Raw genomic sequence first — 22,356 nt, forward strand, 5'->3', positions numbered from 1 at the left:
GGAAAGGTCCAGGGTAGGTGCTCTTCTCAAGTGCTCCAAAAAGCACAGTACAAGGTCTAGATCAGCCCGATTAGGAAAGTCACCCATTAATCACGGTTGCAGATGTGGTGGAAATGTATGCTTCAAGAGGGGCAACCACCCATTGTTTCTGAACACATAGACTGTCTTGGGACGTTGGCTGGCTCTTTATAGATATGAGCGGAAGTGATGGCGCGTTAGGATTGGCCTCTTATTTTAGCAATACAGGTAGAAATTGAAAAATTATGCTCTTTGTAGCAGAAAGTCTAAATAATGTCTAGAAGGAGGTTTTAAGTACAGATTTGAATGGGAGACCAGTCCTGGGGTACTACAAATATGGTTTTGGAGAATGCTGACCTGAAAAATGGCATCTGGAGGGAAAAGTGCTAATCCATTAAAACAAACTATGCTATTTCAATGCTGTGCCAATAATACCAATCTAGGACATTCGAGACTGAGTCAGAATGGTCTGGTATTGCAAAGGCCACGGTGAGGTCAAGCAATGTGACTGCCTCTCTGTGTGGATCTATCTCTGCATGGACGAAGTCCAGGACAATGAGAATGCCTGACTCGATTCCCTTCTCCTTGTGGGGAGCACATGTCATTTTCCCAGAAATGTGAAGTCTTCGGAGTCACGATTTGAATTTTTAAGAAATGGAGGAAACACTGGGTACCACTTCCTGTGCCAAGGAGTTAATATATTACTGGTACTTCCACAGACAAAGTTTCTTGAAGAAATTTCTGCTTCAAATGTGTGCTCAAGGCTTTGCTTTATGTCATTGAAATATGTTACGTTACGCATTTGCTCCATATGCCATTGGAAATCAGTTGGTCGCATTTGACATAATCTCTGTCAACACAATCTGTTTTTGGTTTTTTTGCAATATAAATAGCACGTGCTTTCCATTAAACATATAGCTGCTCCAAGACCCTTGCTATTCTGGATTCCCCTATATGTAAAGATATATGGGACAATAAAGGAATACAGATGGGAAACTCTTGCAAGACTGCCCTTTTAAATCCAGTTTAGTGGCATTGGGTTACGCAGAGAAGTTTGGAGGCATGGACAATAATCTCTGGGGGGCAGGGAGTCAGCCCTATTTTGCACATTGTATCTTAGATCCTCCAGTGTATATGCACAATTTAGAAGGAGTACTCAGTGTGTTCAACCTCACCACTCTCGCCTCTGTCATGTTGATGCGACACATGCCTTCCAACTATCTGGAATTTTGGAGCCACTAAAATGGCTGTGCGGGATGATGGCTGGCTGTTGTGTTCTGTGTGTCCTTCGCGAGTTGCAGGTCTGAATTCTAGCAGGACAACTGAGCCTTTCATACTTCCGAGGTCGATAAATCAGTATCAGCTTCGGGTGGGTGATAATTGTACGTAAATATGTCCTATGTGCAGCGCTTTGGCGAAAGTGCCACTTAAATAACACATCATTATCATTCTACTCTGCTTGCACGGATCATGCAAGGGTCGGATTGCCTCTGTATTTAGGGACCTTCTTGAGACCGCTACAAGTCTTGAATCTACGTTGCTGTGCCCTGCTTTTCAGGTCCTCTTTGTTCAATTCCCCTGTTGCTATTTGGCTTGGCCGTGGCGCTCAACATGTACGTGTTCCTCAGTGCTGCGAATCTCACTTACCATGTGGAAAAAGACACACACACACACTACATTTACAAGCTACTCGATATGAAGACGAATAGCTTTATCTACTGGGTATTAGCTGGACTGGTAGACACATATTTAGTTAAAATACGTATTTTCAAATAATGTTTCTGCCATCTGTCTATTGAGTGATCAATTACGTTTTCACTGTAAGTAAATATTTTGCAATTTCAGAGCAGTTAGCTTCTAATTGACAGTGCTTTTTTTCAATATCTGTCCTCCCTCACACAAGTGTACATCTGTTGGGCTCATTTGTTTTTCTTTTATGGATTCAAAATGAACAATGGAAGAATAAATGCATCAAACATTTCTGTGTAAGGTGCCATGATAAAAGGATGCTGTGCCTAGACTCTGTACATGGCTGGAGGAGACTAGACTCTGTACATGGCTGGAGGAGATTAGACTCTGTACATGGCTGGAGGACACTCGACTCTGTACATGACTTGGGGAGACTCGACTCTGTGCAGGGCTGGAGGATACTAGACTCTATAAATTGCTGGAGGATACTAAACTCTGTACATGGCTGGAGGAGACTAGACTCTGTACAGGGCTGGAGGATACTAGACTCTATACATGGCTGGAGGATACTAGACTCTATAAATGGCTGGAGGATACTAAACTCTGTACATGGATGGAGGAGACTAGACTCTGTACATGGCTGGAGGATACTAGACTCTGTACAGGGCTGGAGGATACTAGACTCTGTACATGGCTGGAGGCTACTAGACTGTGTACAGGGCTGGAGGAGACTAAACTCTGTACATGGATGGAGGAGACTAGACTGTACATGGCTGGAGGATACTAGACTCTGTACAGGCCTGGAGGATACTAGACTCTATACATGGCTGGAGGATACTAGACTCTGTACATGGCTGGAGGCTACTAGACTGTGTACAGGGCTGGAGGATACTAGACTCTATACATGGCTGGAGGATACTAGTTCGGTGCTGATCATCAGAACTTACTAAAAGATTGTAAAGTACTGGGTCAGGGGAACCCAGGCTGAGTTGAACGAATGAAATGACAGCCTATGATGCCACGAGTTTGATCTGCTTCTCTGCCCCCCTGGCTCAATGCTTAATACCAAGCCTACCGTGAGAACCCTCTGGTGCTACTTGCAAAGTTGTGTCCTAATATATTGTCTGCACCTTTGCATAGTGCCTGCGACGGGGCTTGAGCAGAGGTGGGGTGCATGGGGAGTACCTGATATCATGCTACCTTCTGAGGGGAAGCCAACTGTGCTATCAAACGTGAGTAAAATTCTTTACTTTTCCTGGCAAAGTTTTCTATAATATCCAAAGCTTAGAACTAAAGCCAGCATCCCTGTTCTGGTGGCATCTGAATTTAATTTTGAGACGCTCTGGAGATTAGATTGTGCTAATTTGGGATTAAATCATAGACCATGCGGTTATTTAGCAGTGGTGGGCAGCCCAGCGAGCTGGAACCGCCCAGTCTTTAGACGACAATAGGCCGTACTCAGGGATGACAGAAGTTATTTACAAAGATACCCTGTGTTGTCATCTTTCCAAGTTCAAATCATGGAAGGTGCGATGCAGGGAGGTTAGGGGCCTGATCCACAAAGCCTACTTCAATGCGGTTTTCACATTGAAAAAAGCTTTTGTAAATCAGGCCTTGGGTGTCAGAGATGTGTGCTACATATGAATGGATGCTTGTGGCTTATTCAATGGAATGCAACAAATGTGGTGAAAACTTGTGCTAACAATGAAACAGAAGAATGCAGGATTCATGGACTAAAGCGAAGGGACAATCCCAAGTCAACAAGGAAGATCTTCATGGAATCATTCTGGAATCATCCACAGCTAGTTCTGGGAGATCCACAGAAGCCATCCTGAAGTATGCGTTTAGGCCGAATTATTTAAATTAGATGACTCTAGGGGTAATCAATAACTACTAAAGGATGAACTTCTGGTTACTTCACTGGAAACTGTGATGATTTTTTACTACTCCGGGATGAGACTACAACAACTTTAGAATGGGTTGAAAAGACTCAAGGATGAGTCTATAACAACTTCAGAAAGATTCCAAGAAAATGTCAGAATGGGTTCTGATTACTACAGGACAACACCATGACAGATGGGCTGTGATCCTGTGAGCTTAATCCACTAGGTGTAGGACCCATTGTAAGATGTTTAATGTCCCTCATTCTTTAATGAATCCTGACTGGTCTGGGTCAATCAAGAGGGGGATGTATTTATCTATTCTGTTAGTTAGAATTTTAGTTAACATTATTGCATCCAAATTAAGTAGGGCTATTGGCCTATTTGGTGTGGATAACCTAGGTACTTTGCCTGTTTTTGGTATGAGAGTTACCTTGGCCTCCTTCATTTAATCTGGGTGTTCCACTCCCTCTCCCTCTCTGTGGTTAAATGTACACACTATGGGAGTAGCTAACAATTGACTCAGGGATTTATAGAAAGAGACTGTGAGGCCATCTGGTCCAGGGGATTGGTTTATTTGAAGTGTTTTAATTGCAACTCACACTTTCTGGGGTTCTCCGGGAGAGACAAGAATATTGATATATTTTTTGATAGTTGCTGCAGATCGATCCTGTCCAAGTAAGGATATTTCACTGCCTCATTGGACAGGTCGGCTGTGTAAAGGTTTGAGTAGAATCTATCAAAGGTCTGATTCTTGATATCCTCATCGCCTTTTTCTTCCCCCTTATCGTTTAACACTGTGTGTATAAAGGTGTTCCCTCCATATGCTCTTAATAGATTACCTGGCATTTTACACAGTTTATTGCTGTGTTCCTGGAAGCCTTGCTTCAGACACAAAAGTGGGTGCTTAGCTTTCTGGTTTCTTAGTAGGTGTTGTTTTTCTTTTACACTGGCTAGTTGTCTGTATGTCGTTTTCGATGGTTGGTTTTGAAAAGCCTTCTCTTTTGCCTTGACTGTTTTTATGAGTTGCTCTTCATATGTCTCCTCAGTCATTTCAAAGTGTCTGCAGCTGCTAAGAGACAGCCTCATGCCACCGCATTTAAGGTATCTCAGCAATTCCGTGTGGATGTATATTATGGTTTATTGAGGATCAGATATTCTCTCAATGCCATTTTCAGTTCTTCCAGGCAATCACATCTCTAAGAATTCCCAGTGGCAAGCACCAGATGTGGGCCCTTTTTCTAATATGAACATTCTGGAAAGAAGCTAGTGCCATGCTATCGTCTGTTAGGGGCATATATTCTTAGTCTACTCTGAATGTCTGCTGCAGCAGGCTTGAGGAGATGTAGTTTATTCTGGATGCTGGTTTGTGGACATAGGAGTAGTAGGAGTAGGTTATGTCCCTTGCATGTTGTGTTCACCAACTATCTATCAAATTGACGAAGATGAGAGTTTGTTTTATCCTGTGTGTAGTAAGCCAATGGTAGAGTATGTATTTTGAGCTGAAAGATCTAAGGAGCTATCCATGACCAGCTTCCTATCAACGAGAATGAGTAGTTTTCCCTCACAAATGGATCTCAAAATCCTGAGGAAATTCAGCTCCTCGGCTGTATTAGATGCATAACAATATGCTATTCTCACCTTTCTACCGTACATACCTACGTGCAGGGTCTTTTTTAAAATGGAACAATAGGGCTATCCCCACCTTTTTGGTGCCTGCTGAGGTATGGAATAGTATTCATGATGTAGTCTGCATTGGTCTGCCTTAAGAAGGTGGGTCTCCTGGAGTCGCTTCAGTACCCTAAAAAAGTGATATCATTATGTTAGGTGTATTGAGGCCCTGCAGGTTTAATATACCGATATAATCAGTCATATTTGCATATTAGATGTATTTTCTTTAATGATTTCGTTTATTTCTAGACTATGTAAATTGAAAGCATGGCCTTGGAGTCACTGTCAATTGATTTGTTGCAGTCAGTTTCATATTTTCTGTATCTATAACAATGCGCTTCTGGTGTAACAAGAAGTCCTAACATTTCTCCCATGTCGGTTTTGTAAGTGACCATTGAGGACACTCTCCACCCCCACCTTGGCCCAAGCGCCTGACACCATCCTTATATATAAATAGACCCCCTATCAGTCACAAATTCCGTCAGCCCTATTAGGGAGAGCAGATATGTTCAGCGGTCAATGACTAGGAGTAGACTTTTGTGGTAAATTCTGTGGGGAGCAATTCCCACCAGCAGTGACCGAATGATTTGGGGGAGTCTGTGTCAGTCCAATATTAGGGGGTGCTTTGTTCAGTCTCTGGAAAAGTGATCTTAGGTTTATTCAAATGCGGGTGTTTCTAGAATTTGTTGGTTACTATAGATGTTTCATTCCTCATTTTTCTACCATTGCGGCTTTGTTGACTGAGGCCCTCAAGACCACCTATAAGTGTTTGATTGAGAAGGATGCAATGCCTGTCAAAGCCCTTCATGAGTTGATCAAGTTTGTCTCAACTCAACCTGTTCTCCATTGTCCGGACTTTGACCAGCCATTCTTTCTGCAGATTGATGCCTCCGGATCCGGGATGGGGGGCGTCTTGTCCCAGGGTTCTCCAGAGGATATGCGCCCCCTTGCCTTTATCAGCAGAAAATGTCTTCCGCATGAACTACCCTATGCTACGATTGAAAAGGAGTGTTTGTCCATAAAGTGGGCTTCTGATTCCATTAGATACTATTTATTGGGACAACGGTTTACTCTTTATACTGATCATTGTCCATTGCAATGGTAGGCGTCTCAGAAAGATGTGAATCACAGAGTTCTGCAGTGGTTCTTGGCGCTTCAACTATTTGACTCTGATGTTGTACACAAACCAGACAGATTTCAGATCATCACAGACTACCTGTCTCGCCTACCTAATTAGCCTGACTGGCTTGAAGGGATGTGTAACCCACCACATGTCCAACTGACACAGGGTCCTTGTAGCCTAAAAAGGTTGCGACCTGTCGGACAACAAGAAACCATCAATTCAAGTCAAAAAGTCCACATCCAAGTCTTCTAGGCTACCCGAAGAAACAGATGCGTCTCCATTACACTTCAAGATTTAGGACTCCCCTCGCCCGTTTGCAAATAAAGTATATGTCCCCCTCGAAATGATTCTGCAAAGTTTGGCGCGGTTTTGTCAAGGGTGGGCAAAGTTATAGGTTGGGGTCCGAAAAGGAGTGGAAACCCTCATCCATGCAATGGAAAACAATTTTTTTCTTCATGCCTACACCCCAAACTGCTGGACAGATTTTCACCAAATTTGTGCCAGGTGTGGCAGCTTGGTCCCAAAAGCATGCTTTCGTGAATTTGGTATAAATCCGTCCAGTAGTTTTTCAAAAAACGGTAGGTAAAGAAAAAGTAGGTAAAAAAATATTGATATCTGGGTCCATTCCGCAGACTCACTTCCTTATTCGTGGACATCGGACGCGGCCACTGATTGGATGTGAAAAGCGTGAGGTGCGTCATATTTTTTCTAACGGTCGCCATGTTGGATGTGTGGACATCCTTGGTGTCCGCGAATAGCGCAGTGGGGAAAGAGTCTTGAAAACACATTAGGGGTAATTTGGTGGTCAAAAGTGTGACTGGAGGGGGTGGGGGTGGAATAAAGATGATATGGAGCTGCTTTCCTAGGTGAAAAAATTGTGTGTGGGTGTTGCCCAGTCCGCAGACACCACGGCAGTCTGCAGACAACGCTGAGACCAAACTATATGAAAAACACATTTAGGGTTATTTTATGGCTATAAGAGGGCGTGGAATGGGTAGGGGAGTGGAATGGAGATAATATGAAACTGTTTTTCTAGGTAAAAAAGGTGTGTGTAGGTGCCGCCGAGTCTGCGGTCACCTCTTACTGTCCCATGACATTATATGGATGGTGTGGGGTTCTGGGAGAGTTTTATTATTTGAAGGTGTATTACAGCCATGCCCCCACAAATCTGGCCACTGGCAACACATACTATAGTAATATGTGTATCGTAATTATAGGTAATGCAGGGGGAGTATAGCAGTATTTGTAATATGGTGGAATGAGATAATTAAAGTGTATACATTATTTATGATTGTAGTACAATTGAGGATAGTGTTCCATGATGTCTCGTCCACCTTTCATATAGTGAAACATTGTATCCCTATTAAACGTTTACATGATACCTTATCATCATGGACCGGGCACTAGACTGACTGATCTGTTTTCCTCATGAACCACCCTTCCCAGCTGCAACTTGGCTGCTTGTACTCCACCACCTCACTGTCTACTTGCAGAGTACCACAGTGTTCTATCCTATCACTGTGGAAATTACATATCTATTTCCTCCCTCTGGTTCACCTGTTGTGTTTCTTCTTTTCACATTTTGAGTGTTATGTTAATGGCACACAATGTTCCTTAAACATTCCTGAACTAATGTGTTCTCTTTGTTTTTTATCCCTGATAGTCTGACCACCATTGAGGCATTGTGTGCGGCTAGCAATCTCTGTCTTAATAGTGTACAAGGTATTTATAGTTTTTTTTTTAAAACATTTTTATTTTGAAAACAAATAAACAATACAAACCAAACTTGCAGCATAATTTACAACAGACTCGTGAACATCAATTAACGCTCATTACTGCTCCCCAAATCCCTCCCCCCCTCAAGAGCTTATTTGCGTTTCTCGTTCTGTATCCGCTGCGTGTGGCTGGGTATCGCTTCCTTCCAAAGCTACAGAATCCACTGCTGTGCCAAACAGTCCTGTTATTAACATTCTCCAAGCCATCAGGTTACCCACATCTTCTTTCCCGCACTTGCTACATGCCTCCTGCCACACCACCGTTTCAGCCTCCGCCCATTTTTGCAAGTCCCGCCACCATACCTCTACCCGTGGCTTGTGGCATTACTTCCAGCCCATGGCAATCCTTCTTTTAGCAAGCACATATGCCAGGTCCCTCAGTTTCCCAAGGTGTTTAGTATTCCGTGGTCTGGGAAACCCTCCCAACAGGCAGGTCCAGGCCGTAACTATGATGAGTGTGACCCCTTTGTCTGCTAGTTTCCGTGCCACTTCCCCCCAAAAAGCTTCAATCACTGGGCAAGACCAGAACATGTGTGTCATATCAGCATCTTCTTCATCGCATCTTGGGCATGCTTGTCCTCCTGCGTTTGCAAACTTAGATATTCTCTTCGGGGTCATATAGGCTCTATGCGTTATGTATAACTGTATCTGCTGCAATCTAGCATTTCTGGACACCTTCTTGTGGTATCCTATAGCACGTTCCCACATTCCATCGGTCATCTGTGCCCCCACCTCCGCTTCCCAGTCCAGCCTCAAATGAGTCAAATCCTTCTCCACCCGGGTCATCACCATCTCATACAGTCTAGCGATCCCGTGCCCTCCTTCTGATATGTCATATATTGTTCCCATTAGGATGTCTGGCTCTTCCGCCAGTACAGTCTCTGGCCAGGTTTTGCGAATAGTCTGCACTAGCCTAAGATATGTGACATATTGGCCTCCATGCAAACCTGTCTCTTCTCCCAGTTCTTCAAAATCTTTAATAATCCCTTCTTGCCATATGTCTCCCAATGTGGCCAGCCCAACCGATTCCCAATAGGTCCTGATTATTATCCTGAGTTGGTTGTCCCCCCTAGCTAAGGCGACTAGTGGCACCTGCGGGGAACACAGGCACGGGTTCTCCATCAGTTGGCATACTCTGTGCCACATCTTCCACCCAAGCAACAGCATACCCGGGCGTTCTTTCAGTTCGAGTCTAGGCACCCAGATAATCTCATTTAGGTAAAACGGGGTGCAGTCCTGCCCAAACAGCCTAGATTCAGGAGTTTCTTCATCAGAGAGCCATTTGGTTACATATTGCAACTGACTAGCTACATAATAGGCCTCAAAATTCGGCAGCTTAATGCCCCCTCTATCATGGAAGTTCTGTAGCTTCCATAGCGCCACTCTATTGCGAGTGCCGTGCCATAGGAAGTCCCTGCACATGCTGTTCAGTTTGACAAAAAACTTTTTGGGTATCAAGTATGGTATATTACTGAAGAGATGTAACAGCCTAGGCAGGACCACCATTTTGAGCATCGCCCTGCGTCCCATTATCGCCAGCGGTAGCTTCTCCCAAAACGTCATATTTGTTCGGATTTTTTTCACAGCCACCTCGGTGTTATGCAAGTGTTCCCCCTCCACCGTATGATATACATCTATTCCGAGGTAGCGGAAGGAATCAGCCGCCCAAGTTACGGACAACACTGGCAACCGTTCCAGAGGGGCTCCTATGTAGCTCCCCAATGGGAACATGCTCGATTTTTGGGGGTTTACAGCTATGCCGGACATTTCTGCATTCTTTTCCATGACCTCTAGAATATACTGAAGATTTTCTTCCGGATATTTCAAATACAGTAGTAAATCGTCAGCATACAGGGATATTAGGTGTTTCTCTCCCCCTGCCTCAATACCAACCATGTCATATTGTTGTCTGAGGTACACTGCCAGGGGCCGTAGGGCTAGAATGTATAACATCGGGGACCAGGGGCACCCTTGTCTGGTGCCTCTACTGAGTTGCCACCTCTCAGATATCACCGATCCTGTGCGTACCCTGGCCAGTGGTTCACTGTACAATAATTTTGCCCACCTAACATAACCCGGACCCAACCCGTATTCTTCCAGGGCCGCCAGCAACCATGGCCACCTCACTGAATCAAAAGCTTTGACTGCATCTAGGGACACCACCGCCATTTCCCCATCGTTCCTGTTTCCCTCTTCAATCACCCGGTGGAGTCGCCTGTGGTTGTGGGTTATATTTCTGTTGGGGACATAACCTGTCTGATCCGGGTGTATCAGTTTGCTGATAACCCTTCGCAGCCTATTGGCCAGGACCGCCGTCAAGATCTTGCTATCCTGGTTCAACATTGACAACGGTCTATAGGATCCGCAGCTATGCCCTGGCTTGTTGGGCTTAGGGAGCGGCACAATTAGTGCTTCTCTGAGCGATTCCGGTAGCCGACCCCTCTCAAAAGACTCATTGAGCATCTCTAGCATAGGGGGGAGTACTTCCACTTTATATATTTTGTAAAACTCACCAGGGAATCCGTCCGTGCCCGGGGTCTTGCAGGTGGGCAGCTGCTTCACCACCTCCTCTAATTCCTCTAAGGTAATTGGTGCGTCCAGCTCCTCCCTTTCTTCATCACTAACCTTAGGTAATTCCATGTCTTTTAGTGTTTCTCTAATCTCCTCCCGATTGTCCCCTCCTCTGTCCTCATATAATGTTCTATAATAGTCCAAGAATGCCTCGTTGACTCCTTCCTGGGTGTCAACCACCTCCCCGTCTTCTCTTGTTATTGTCCTAATCGGGGGCCTGGGGATTTTGCTCTTATATAACCACGCCAGCAAGCGGCCAGTTTTATCCCCACCTGCATGTTGCCTCTCGACATACTTCTTGTAGTTAAGGTTGCAGAGCCTTTCCCAAAGCTCTGCGCACCTCTGCTGCAACTCGAGTACAAGTTCCGCGTCCCCTCCCGCCCAGTTGCTTTCGCGCTCCAGTTTCTCTTCCGCTTCCTCTAGTTCTGTTAGGACCCCACCCTGTAGGCCTTTTGACTTAGCAATAGCAGCACCCCGCAATACCACCTTAAAGGCTTCTCAGAGTGTGCACGCTGAATCTACGCTGCCTGTGTTTACCTCAAAGTCCTGTGAGATCGCATCCCTGATATCTTCCCTGAAGACTGGGTCTTGGAGCGCCTCCGCCCGGAGGCGCCATGTCGGTATCCGTGCCCTAGGGCGGCAGTGCTGCCAGGTCAGCACCAGAGGCGAGTGGTCCGACAGGACCCTCGCTCTATATTCTATTTGGGTGGTCTCTATCATCACATCTGGCGTGGCAAAAAAGTAATCCAGCCTCGTGTGCAGGTGCTGCGGAGCTGAGTAGTGCGAGTATTGTGTTTCATTAGGGTGTTTCAGTCTCCAAACATCCGCCAGCCCAAAGTCATCTAGTAATGTCTGCAATACCCTGGCCGCTGGAGTGGGCCTATCAATCTTCCCATCAGATCTGTCTGCCTTTACACGCGCCCAGATGAGTACATAGGGTTCTAAAATACGTCGCATTGTTTTGGTTGGGGGCATACGTATTTATAAAGCACACCTCTCTATTCTCTACCAAAGCCTTTAATATGACCAAACTCCCCTCCGTGTCCACCACCTCTTGTGTAAGTTGTAGCGGAACGTGTGGTGCCACCCAGACCAGCACTCCCCTAGCGTAGGCAGAGTACGGAGAGCCCACTACAGTACCTCTCCACTTCTTCCCCACCAGTTCCAATTTTTGCTGGGTCAAATGTGTTTCCTGCAACAACGCAATATCAATCTTCTGTCTTTTTAAGTACATCATGACTTTGTTTCTTTTTAAGTAGCTGTTAAGTCCCCTGACATTCCATGTTACGATCTTAAGGTCTCCCATGGCTCATGAGTGTCTTCTTGCCTTCCATGCATTGACTCCCCTTTGCCCACGTGATACAGATACAGCCCTCCATCTTTGCTTGTAGCTTCTCGTACCAGCTCAAACTCCCCATAACTATGTATACGGCAAATCCCCAACTTCTCTCCCCTCCCCCCACCCGTCCCTTCCCCAACATCACACACCCCAACTGCTGCCCAGCTCCATTCTCGGAACTCTGGCACCCCCTCATCTAGCCCTGCAAGCACCAAAAAATGCACAGAGCTCAGTAGGGTGAAGTCGCCCTAATGGCCAACTAACTAAAACTGTTGTGGGGTAGAGAGAGCCGCTCTGTAAGGCTCCTGTTAATTCAACATTAACTACAGTGCTTATAACATAAAGTGCAATAGTCTGACCTTCTCTACTGAAGGCTGCGCAAGCGACTATATTCAAGTCGCACGTGCCGCGCCATCTTGTGGCAACTTCTTCGTGCATCACTTATCTCTTCCGTGCTCTTTCTCCGTCCGAACTTCTGACTCCTGGGGACATCCTTGCACATCAAGCCATCCCATGGCATCCTCCGGGGTCTCAAAAAACAAAGTTTTGTGTTTATGAATGAATTTCAATTTTGCCGGATACAGTAACATATATTTGTGGCCCGCCTCTCTCAATCTCCACTTTACCGTCCCAAAGTTCATGCGGCTACGCTGCACAGACAGGGTGTAGTCCGGGTAGGCCGTGATGTTTGCCGCTCCTCGTGTGATCGTTCCTCCCTTACGAAAGTGTTCCAATATCCTCTCCCGATCTCGATAGTTAAGAATTTTGGCTATCACCAGACAAGGCGGGTTCCCCAGCGGCGGCCTCCTTGTTAGAGCTCTATGTGCCCTTTCCACTGCAAATCCTTGGGATAGGGCTCCTCCGGGTATCTCTTGCAGTAGCATGGATTCAATGAATTCCATGGGATCGTGGCCCTCCAATCCCTCCGGCAGGCCCACGATACGGATGTTGTTTCGTCGGGCTTGTCCTTCCGCCTCCTCCGCTCTGCTCTCCAAGTTGCCCACTCTTTGTATCAGGGCATGCAATTTGGCCTTATGGGAGGCGCAATACGCAGTATTCGAGCTAACTTCCTTCTCAAGGGACTCCGTGTGCTCCGCCAAGGCCCTGACATCCTGTCGGAGTAGATTAACGTCCTCTTGCACCTCTCCGACCTTGAGGTCCAGCGCCGTTTTCAGTTCAGTGACGGCTAGTTCGAGTTTAGATTCCCAGGCCGCCCTTAGGTCCGCAATCGCAGCAAGGACTTCTTGGTTAGCGCCCGAAGTCGTCATGCCGCTTGCAGGCGGCTTGTCCCTGCTCTTGGTAGTGTCTTGACCCGGGGACGTCTTAGCAAAGTCGTCTAAGGTGGGCTGTTTCGCCTTCGGCCTCACCATTCTATTTGACATGACCCAGAGGACCTGTATTTTGCACAAGTGACAAATGCGTGCTCAGTACGCCCCTTTCGCCAGGTCACCATGCGGCCTGCTTCTTCCTTTGTTCCGGACATGGTCGGCCATTTTGTGTCATCTTTCGTCTCTGGCGCTCCTTATCTTTTCCGCACCGATCTCTGCCGCCGTTCCTCCTGCACCATCCAGAAGTTCACCGAGCATGGCCCAATCATTCACACACCGACATGTGTATTTTTAGCGGTCGTCGGCCCATCATCACGCACTTTTTTGCCCGGATCATTACAGGATCTCTGGAGCTCCTCCAGATCACGTCCTCCTACATGGCCCTCGTAGCCACGCCCCCAGTATTTATAGTTGTAGTACAATTGGGGATAGTGCTCCTTGATGTCTTGTCCAGCTTTCACATGATAAACCATTGTATCCTTATCAAACGGTTACATGATACCTTTAGCATACTCCACCACCTCACTGTGTACCTGCAGAGTACCCCAGGTTGTTATCCTATCAATGTGGAAATTACATATCTATTTCCTCCCTCTGACTTACCTGATGTATTTCTTCTTTTCTCATTTCCAGTGTTATGTTAATGACACACAGCTTTCCTTAAACTTCCCTGAACTGTGGTTTTTTGTTTGTGTTTTTCTTAATCCATTCCTTGCTAACTCATACCACTGCCACTGACACTGGTGGCTTGGTCCCTCATAAACCTCACAGGATCAAGGCACTATATCTAGTTGACACCAGTACACTCCTGCACCCTTCAGAACTGCCCTTGCGGGTGTACCGCCTAGCGGCGGTGATCCACACCCTTCTGACTGCTTTGCCCCAGCAGGTGGTTAGTGACCTCACCACTTTGGTACTTAGTAATTTCCTTCTGGGCTTCTATGAACACTTGATAATCCATAATCCTCTTTACATTCATGCACTTCTTTTATAGGAGCAGTGTGTACAATTTTCTTAGATAAGCAAGGGAAATGCATATGGAAAAGATGTGTACAACATTTCTAAGTGGCAGTTGGTGTGTCTAAGTTTAATATGCTGACAAGGTTATCGGTAGAGTCTTTTAAACTACTTGGTGGATACATGTGTGACTGTTTCAAAGCAGGCAATGAGGGAGTGGTACACATATAACAGTACAAATGGTAGAAGGGCTGTCTTGTGTGATGGTGTGCATGATCAGTCCTGTTTTTTAAGAAAGCATGGCCTAGAGAGGGGACTGCAGAGACCACTGATAGTCATAAAGGGTCATGGATTATGGTCCTTCTTGTATGCTAGAGAAAAGTATTTGGGACAGAAAATTGTTTCTGTGTTTTGTTCTTTTTCTCTAGTACACTGTTGTTCATTATTTCCATTAGCATAGTAGAAAATGCTAATGGGAATGTTGGGGAATCTTATTGTGTCTAACTACTTTACTGAAAATTGTGAAGTAGATGGAGTTTATAAGCTTATATTTGTTTACTTTCATGTTTTAATTGTGAAAGGTGGTTCCTAAATGAGCCGTTTGTTTTGGTGTTTCTTTATTTTAATTTTATTTTTTATTTGTATCTTTTTGCAGGAGAGGTCAGGAAGTATGGTGGGGAGGGGAGTAAGGGAAGGGAAAGCAAACACAGCTATAGAGGGGCAGGTGAACAGGGGAAGATGTTGGCATGCATTACATCTAAGGTAGGAATAGCAAGTTCTATCGGAAGCGGCTGAATTCTATCCTTCCTGTTTCAGTGCGGCTTGACAGTGACGTAGAAGAAGGTGCGCTCCTCTAACGGGAGAGCCCGCTCAGAGACTCCTACTGCGTCTCGGTAACTCTGCTATTCTGGGCTGTGTACGAGCCTGCTCGGGGCTGGCCGGCCTGGAGCGGAGTGTGGAGTGCGAAGAGGGGAAGTAGTCCGGAGGCGATCCCGGAGACCTGCCCTGAGGCGACGGGGCCGTGTGTGGTCCGTCGGGAGCGGCTTTCACCTGGTGGAGCGTACCGCGGGTGCCAGCGAGTAACGGTGAGTGCCTCGAGAGCCCCTGTGAAGCTGCGGGAGGGCAGGCCTGTACGCAGAGAGCTGGGCTGCGGTTCAGGGCCTGAGGAGAGTGAGGGGTGAGGCGGGTGAAAACCGCAGTATAGGCAGTATATAGGCAGTACTAGTCGGTCTTGGACTGAACCTGTAGAGTTTGCCCCTTTTCCATAGACCTTCTGGCTGACGCGCGACTGGAGGTGCGGGAAAGCGACCGTCTGGACCTCCTGTGGACGGCAGGGAGGCGGTAGGGAAAGGGGCGAGTCTGCTCGTGCAGTCACTGCGCATCATATGTGCGGGAGCTGTGGGAGTCTGTGAGGAGCAATATCTCCTTTATCGGACAGACGTAGTTGACAATTTTTGGCACGACTATTGGTCTTAATAACTTTGCCGGCAAGTGCAGTTCGAAGAGGTCTGTAATCCTCTTATTACTTTGACCTAAATCCCCACATTAACTCCCCTGGAGACAATATGACACCAAAAACACGCGGTGCCAAAACGTCTTATAATTTGAGGAAAGGCAAGACCAACAATCTAAATATGCCTGTTATCAATCTATCCGGGAGGAACAATCCGAAATCCCCAGTTAATACTAGAGGAACGATTCCTGCTTTATTTGAAAAGATCTCACTGGTACGCAGTAGCGAACATACTGAGGAGACACTGTCGACAGTACACAATGGAAGTCGTCCCCTGGATATGACAAATTTTGATGATATAGATAACAATTCATTACTCGATCTATGTCTCTCCATACAGAAATCAATGGCCCCCCCAACAGACTGGCAGGGGGGGGAGTGCTGAGACTGAGAACACCCAGAGAGCTGTAAGTTTTACAGTAGAAGCGCAAGTGTTAAAATCAATAAATGCCTCATCAGAGGCCCCCGGTAAGGGCCGACTCTCTGAATCACCTAATTTATTGATTGATCTTGAAGAACCTGGGAAGCATAATGTAGATCGATTGAGTGAATTATCACAATTGAACTCTGAAGCTATTGCAGATTTGCAGGCGTCAATGTCTTCACTGCAATTTGCGCTAAAAATCCTATTAAAACTCTGTGGGAAAATACATGTCAATACTGTTCTACAGCTGAACCTACCTGGCCCGGGCACTGATTCTGCCTATGAAGAGCAGCCCGAAGAAATAAAGGAGCCGGAATTATCGGCTATTGCCACGAACATTGAGGGGACTGAGTCTCCTACAAAAGAAGAAAACACCCACTTGACTAAAAAACAGCGCAGAATTGCGAGGAGAGCTGCACTAAGGAATGTTCCTGTGGAGGTGGCTTCACCTTTACCTAATACAGCAAAGCCGCCGCAAAAATCAAGAAAGGCAAAAAGAAGGGCCCTGAAAAGGAAGAAACTATTAATGAAGGGCCCGGGAACACTTACCAGCTGGATACTGCCAGAGAAACCCAAAGATATATTGGTGGTGAGCAATACAAGTCAAGACTCTATTCTTATAGATAACCAAGATACTATGGATAATCAATTCTCTACGCCGCAAAGGAATAGTGTTAATAGTACTTATGAAAGCGTGAACCCGGAGAAGGAAGCCTCGGTGCCAGTGAGAGAAGAGAATTGCGAAGGAAATAAGATCTGTATTGTTAAGAACTTGAATCAGAAACTCAGTGGTAAATGGTTACCACGAATGGCTATGCTTGAAAAACTCCACCTGATCCCTCAATTAAGAGTCAATAGATCAGAGGACTTCTCTTTTGTGGAACCTCTACACACTACTAACCCGAATGTGATGGCGTTACACTGTACGGTTTTGGCCTCTGCTCAGTTGATCCAAAAACACAAAGACTACCTGATGCAGGTGGGGTTGGGTGTAGATGTTAACCCTCACGACATAGATCCATCGATTAATGATAAAATGCAATCTGTCAAAATTAATGGTGAAACCAACCCCCCGCTAATCGTTGGGAAACAAGTTCAAATGAGGGACATTCAGAACACTCTCAAATGGCTAGCAGAGGCGCTACCCCTGGCTCTAAACAAACCCTGAACTTGTTCAGTATTATCTTGGAACACCAGGGGTTTTAAACATTTTACGGCAACTAATGGGTCATTAACTTTTATCACAAATAATTCTTTTTTCATGTTGCAAGAAACTTGGCTAACTGTACCGATTGTAATTGATGGCTATAAGTTGTATCATACTCTTGCTAAAAAAGGGCAAATGGGAAGACCATATGGAGGATTGATGATCGGGATAGGGAAATCAATAATATCTAGAGAAATATTCATTGAATTGGGGGATAACATCAAAGCAGTGGAAGTGGTCATATCAATTAAGGATAATTGGGCCAAGTTATTGTTGGTCAATCTTTACAATCCTTATGACGCCTCAGCCAGTGATCAAATTCAAGATAGGTTGCATGATATGTTGCGTGCGTGGAAAAATTAAAGTAAAAGTAATCTCATCATTATTGCAGGTGACTTCAATTGCCTTATCAAAGGAGAAAGAGGCACGTCTAATAACAAGTCCCTGTACCCGTATTCCATTATGCAACATGACTGTAATGATAAAGAAGGGGAGAAGTGGTTATGTTTTATGAGGAGCTGGGATCTGGAATGTCTAAACGGACGAACCATTAGTGATTGCCCGGGGCACTACACGTGGGGAGCGGGTGTGACGTGTCGTACTCTTGACTAATGTTTTACTAGCGCTGAGGTAGCATCCTTAGTTAAAGACATGAGAATAGTAGACAATGATTGGAGTGATCATAATGGTCTCAGCCTAACCCTGAATAGTGGTATTGAATCTCCCCCAACCACAGCGATAGGAAGCCTGCTTGTTAATCATGCTAGCTCACGAATAATATGGTCTGAGAAAAATATACTTAGGGCAAGTCAGGACTGTGGTGATTGGGATAATGACTATCATATCATGTTTACTAATCTGTCTATGGAGGACCTTGAAGGGTGGATCTATAACTTTACCGGCAAATATGTAACTAAAAAATCATCACTTGTTATTAGAGAACAGGGCTCGACTGAGACCTATGACAAAGTAATAAGAGATGCCAAACGCTTATTAAGAAGGGAGATACGCAGAATCAGGGCCAATACACAATCCCTTATTAGTCTACACATTAAGACTAAAAAGATTCAAAATCAGTACAGGTCATGGTTAAAACACTGGAAAAGATAAAAAAAAATGGCATGCTGGCAAAAGACTGTGAGAACTATTTGCTCAAGAAACTCCCGCAACATTTGGGCATTATTAGGGGAGGCAAGGGGAAGCAGGGAAACCCCTCAAATAAATCCGATTGACGCTGAAGAATGGGTCAATTTTCTTGAGAAACGTAATGGGACATTGGATGGTAGGGTGGAGGTTTCTGGTACAACCATACATATTCCTAAGCCCTTCCCGGTACATCTGGAAGAGCTTATAGACAGGATCTCTAAACTTAAAGCCTCTCGTGCACCAGGATCGAATGGCCTCTCTAATATACTCATGAAGAATAACCTGGTCTTCTGGGCCAATCTCCTAAAAATACTTTTTGAAAAGGTATTAACAGAGGGGAGAATTCCGGAAACCTGGCAAAAAGCAATTCTAGTACCGGTATTTAAAAGGGGTAACAGAACGGACCCAGGTAACTATCGTCTGCTTTCCATGTCAGATTGCTCGGGCAAATTATTTGCCTCTTTGCTTCTGCAGAGACTACAGACTTGGGCAGAAAAGGTAGGACTCCTGGACCGCTTTCAAAGCGGATTCAGAATGGGATATTCTACTACTCATAACCTACTGATCATGAATAGTCTTAGAGACAAAGCCCTCTCACCGAATAACCCTCCGCTGTATGCTTTATACATTGATTTTAAGGCAGCATTTGACACTGTCAATAGAGAGAAACTGTGGAGGAAGTTAAGGGGAATGGCATGCCCCGAAGGATTGCTTTACTATCTACAGCTCCTTCATCAAGATACCTCAGTACAGCTGAGGCTAGATGGTAGTGGGACTACAACTAGGGTGATAAAGCAAATCAGAGGGGTGAAACAGGGGTGTGTAACGGCACCTACCCTGTATAATCTATTTGTCTCTGATATTCCGGAACACTTACGTGAGGTGCATAATTGCCCCCCCAAAATAGGCACCCAGAACTGCTTAATCATGGCATATGCGGATGATGTGGTGATATTTGACCACACGTTCAGTGGGATTTCTCGCTCGGCTGAGAGGCTCTGGAAATATGCGGAGGAGAATGAACTCATAATAAATCATATGAAAACAGAACTGATTCTTTACAGTCATGGTAAGGTGAGCCGCCCGAGAATGATGATTAGAGGTTTGGAAATCCAATATACACATTCCTATAAATACCTAGGAGTGGAATTTGACTCCAGAGGAAATGTTCAATCCTGTATACAAAATCGTGAAATAAAGGCGGCACAATTAACCGCTATGATTTGCCAGTTCTCTTACAAGCAGAGTGGTTACTCTATTTGGGCGGCTCGCCAACTTTACATTCAATGCTTGGTGCCAATGGTAACTTACGGACTGGAAGCTCTGACCCATCTTAATCTTGAATGGCTCCAGGTATTGGAGGGTAGGTTTTGGCATAGGCTATTGGGTCTTCCACAGGGAATACCAATGGCGATATTAAGATTGGAATTGGGTTTACTTTCTTTAAAAGCTCTAGTCTTAAAGAAAAGAGCTGAACTCTATATTAAGATGTATACGAGCACTTCCAATCCTCTCCTATTGACAATGAAAGAAGAGATAACTGGGAACAAGCAGATTAACTATGTAAGAGAAATGACATTATTATTTGAGAGGATTGAGTGGACCCCTATCTGGAGTGAGAATTTCGAATATTTGAAATATCAAATGGGAGAGCGCTTAAAAATCTGGGACTGGCAAAATAACTTCAAACATCTTGAAAGCCTACACAGCTATGGGTTCATATCCCACACACTCTATACCTATAGAAAGGCACAAGGATATTTGAATCTATGCCCTTCAGATAATTTAAGACGTTTCTTATTATTGCTACGTATTAACCATCTTCCAGTCCTAACTGTCCTTGACCCTGAAAGGGCTATTCCCAAATTAGAGCGCTTCTGTAGGATATGTAAGAATAAAACTGCCCTCGAAACGGCAAGACGTGTCCTCATGCTATGCCCCAGACTGAGTACCATCTATATGAAGCATTATAGCAAGTATGTGCATAATTTAGATCACATTAAGTCAAAAGATTTCTGGTATATGTGTGTTAATACCCTGAATGCAAGTTTACATCTGGCTCTTTATAGAGTATGGAATATGGTCAAGGTAAAACTTAAACTTAAAGAACAATCCACCCCTGAAATAGCAAGAAAATAAGTCATTAGATTAAGTTATTCAGCGATGTATAGGATGCTGATTTGGAGAAATTTGCAACTTTGAAACTGAATAAGAAAGTAATTGATTTTTATGTGTAAATTATGTTAAAAATTGTGCAATTAGTTTTTTATGTTGAATTATGTGTAAGAGTTTGTTTATAAAACTATATCACATTAAAAATAAATAAATAAATAAATAAATAAATAAATAAGGTAGGGGGCAGTGTTTCTCATGCTCCTTGATTGCAGCCTCGAAAATACTTCAAGACTGCTAACCCCCTGCAGTGGTGTGTTGCAGTATATACAAAGTACAGTTGTCTTCAAAAGAGATGCATCATCAGCCTCTTTAATAGCTTTCAAGGTAGCTGGTGGGATCTTGGGCCCCACAGGAATAGCCTGTGTGGTGGCAGTATTGGTTGAGTAAAATGAGGTACAGAAAGACAGCCTACTACTTCCTGAGAATGGAACAGCCTTTCTCAGAGCATCTCAGTGGTTGGATTTGGTGTGACGGTGCATGGAGGTGGTCCCGTAGGAGTACTGCCCAGGTTGTCCGCGAACGAGTACAACATTGCACTCAGTGCATTTTACCTTGGTAGCTTTGGCCTTTGGTACATCTCCAGCAGTTTTAAAGAACTAAGCCCTGAGGACCAAAGGGCTGAGGACTTTCTGCTGTTTAGCTATTTGGTGAGTTGCAAGGTGTAGTCTCAATGACGGACAACACTCAACCAAGGACACTGCCAGTGATGTCTTCACCAAAAACTCGTGCCCAGAGGAAACGTGAAAATTCTACCTCAAGCCGTGCCTCAATAAAGACGCCAGGCCAAAGTAAGTAACTATTACTCATGTGCATCTACAAGCGAAGACACTGACACGCACACGCTCTCTCACACAATAATGCCGGTCACCCTTGATGTACCAGTTTCACCTGTCACACTTGACGATGACGTTTTTGGCGAGAAGCATACTTCCAACCCATGGACTCAGTATGGGGCATTAGAAACCTTACATCCAGAAAACACATCAGCGCAATCAGAGCAACATAACTCTGACTCTGAAACATTAAGAATATTGAAAGTTCATGCAGCATACGACGCTCTGGAGGTAACAGACTCTGGTATGACTTCTAACAGCATAGGAAACCACATCACGTTACCTTTAGCATGCGGTGCCTCTGCCTCTGGGGTGGATGGACGCGAGTGTTCACGGCTTGACTCGGATGTGGCGACGAAAACTTTGGAGGTCTTGCCCGAGCGTTCCACCCGGGGTAGGGAGTTGCCGCACAGAGCGTGTGAGTCCAGCTTAGCCGAGCGTCGATCAATTGATGCCGACTCTAGCACCTCGCCGACTCTCAGAGCCTGTTCGCCTGTTGTCGGCCTGCCCCCAGCCCCCTCTCGAACTCGAGAGGCAGACACTGGGATCGTTCGAGGCCTCAATACACCAATTCTAGGCACCCTTTCAGCCGAAGCAAACTTCGACAGTAGGTTTGCTGATACACCTTGTGATCCCAACACAGACAAGTAACTTGGTTCTGCAATGTTGGACTTAACCACCAACCAAAGTGTACGTCGAGATTCCTT

At 45.1% G+C, this 22,356-nt stretch overlaps 1 protein-coding gene across 1 annotated transcript in view; it reads left to right on the forward strand.

Moving 5' to 3' along the window:
- PRR16 (proline rich 16) overlaps positions 1-22,356 on the forward strand; it is a 1,369,205-nt gene that overhangs the window by 990,598 nt on the left and 356,251 nt on the right. The gene's annotated exons all lie outside the window — the stretch shown is intronic.

This window comes from Ambystoma mexicanum, chromosome 6p, assembly GCF_040938575.1.
Source record: "Ambystoma mexicanum isolate Mex_15411 chromosome 6p, UKY_AmexF1_1, whole genome shotgun sequence".
Classification (NCBI taxonomy): domain Eukaryota; kingdom Metazoa; phylum Chordata; class Amphibia; order Caudata; family Ambystomatidae; genus Ambystoma; species Ambystoma mexicanum.